General features: G+C 40.7%; 1 non-coding gene across 1 annotated transcript; it reads right to left on the bottom strand.

Annotated features, from left to right (window-relative positions):
* Positions 1 to 1,420: 1,420 nt before the first annotated feature.
* On the bottom strand, positions 1,421 to 1,494 carry TRNAT-AGU (transfer RNA threonine (anticodon AGU)). Its single transcript has one exon. It is a non-coding gene; the product is annotated as a tRNA-Thr (tRNA).
* Between the last annotated feature and the right edge of the window lie 586 nt (positions 1,495 to 2,080).

Raw genomic sequence — 2,080 nt, 5'->3', positions numbered from 1 at the left:
TTCTCTTTTTAGTTACGTTCCTAAAAAAGAAAATCTATTTTTCGCATTTTCCAAATTTGGCAGCGTATATATGCTGCGAAGGTTAGTATTCAGCAAAACCAGATCAACCAGCTTCTAATTTCATTAGACACCAAGTGGTCAACTGCAAAATGTCTAACCTAAACCTGTTCAGGAATTACCTAGTTAGTGAGTCAAATTACCCTGGTGGCTGAACCTATTACTTGTTTTGCTTTTTGTTCCTTTCGTTGTTTCCTTACTTATTTTTTGCTCCTCCGTTTCAGTAATTTCCATTGTATGCAGAAAAGTTTGCGTATGTATACCTTCGCCTTAGTGCAATTATCTTTGTGTAATATTTACAAGTTTGTACCCCGGGGTACCTGTTTCTAATATTAGTTTAAATTTTATATGTACTTTTCGTACTGACTTCTCTGGGGAAGTGTTCCGTGTGATTACAATGGGTGAATATTATATCGGTAGTTCGATCGTTGTTTATATATTTTTGATTGACCCTTTTGTTAGGTTTAAGTAATTGTAGTTCCCCCTTACCCAATGCCTTCCTAAATGCATGTAAGGTATAATTCAAGCGTCCGATACCGGTTTTAGGCACGCGCTCTTACAACGAATGCATTTGAGTTTAGTTTGAGCCTTGTAGCGCAATTTATGCGGAAATATTTATTGTTGCCTCGTCCATAGCTTTACACAAATACGTCCGTATTTAGTTCTGCGCATAATTTGGACGTCGTATTGCCTTACATGCACTAGTACGCATTAGATGGCTGTATTTTGACGAACACGATCATAAAGTGGCAGCCAGATACCCAGATTTTATGGACCCCAAGTTGATCTGAAAGTTTAGGAAAAGACGTTTTCTCTAAAAATAATTAAATAGATGTGTCATCATTGTAAATTAAGTATAACTGTCCGCCTAGAATGTTTCCTCACCTAATGGAAACAATCTTATGAGGAGGGGATGTTTAAAATGTAGCCAAGTTGTTCCACAATAGTGCCATGGTGAAGTGCTAGCAGTCCTGCTGCCTCTACTTTGTGTATCTGTCTCGTTATCTTTCCCTTCTTAAGACGTAGTACTTTCGAATACCATAGTAAAGGGAACGCAACCTTCTAAGGGAGACAACGGAGGGCTCCATTGGCGCAGAAATGAAGCTGATATATTTGCAACACCATGTAGACCACGCGTTCGGGGAGCGGTGCTCTAATAAACTGCATCTTTCTTTTTTCTTTCTTTCAAAACAGTGGTTTTCTTTTCAGTGTCAAAAGCACCATTCTTAAACCCGGTCACACTCACATAGTGAAAATGAGGAGAATATATGTGGCGGCCTAAAGGAATGCAGCTGCAAGTAGAATGGTGTGCAGAAAGCGAATGCGCACGATAAAAAAATAGAAAGAAAAGGTACGCACAGCAAGGCACCGGTGAGATTCGAACTCACGATCTCCTGTTTACTAGACAGGCGCTTTAACCAACTAAGCCACAGCGCCGACGACTCGCTACGATGATTGAGTTTCGGTCCCTGCAATAATTAAGTAAGTGCCTATTGGTGTAATCCCCCAACTAGCCTAGTATGAGCGTCACGTAGCAATGCCGAGCGCTCAGGAAACCTGTTTCGTGCATACGTATTCTCATGCCATGTCGAGCATAGCACGGGCACCTTTTTTTCAAGGAAGTAGGCATCGATCCGTACCTCAGATCCAGATAATGTCTTTTTTTAATCCGACAGCCCTTAAATGCTTTAAAATTCAATTTTCCTCGTATCTTCCTTCTTTCTACCCGCCGTCCATATATCTCGCTCCGCTGACAAATGTAGTCGTAATCGACGACACCTATTGAACGGTTGCGTCAATGTTACACCACCTCATCAGGTTTGTGTGCGCGCGCAGGTGCGGGCGTGCGTGTGCGTTTCGTCGTTTGTCTGTGCGTCTGAATTCGTGAAAATATATATATATATATATATATATATATATATATATATATATATACACATACAGGTGTGTGTGTGTGTGTGTGTGTGTTTTATACTTTTCGACTTGTTTGAACCGCCATGCGTCCTCAAACCGAACACTTTAC

The sequence above is a fragment of the Dermacentor andersoni genome, chromosome 6 (genome assembly GCF_023375885.2).
Source record: "Dermacentor andersoni chromosome 6, qqDerAnde1_hic_scaffold, whole genome shotgun sequence".
Taxonomy (NCBI): Eukaryota; Metazoa; Arthropoda; class Arachnida; order Ixodida; family Ixodidae; genus Dermacentor; species Dermacentor andersoni.
Note: the sequence above shows the minus strand (reverse complement) of the source record. Positions and strands in the feature narration are given on the sequence as shown.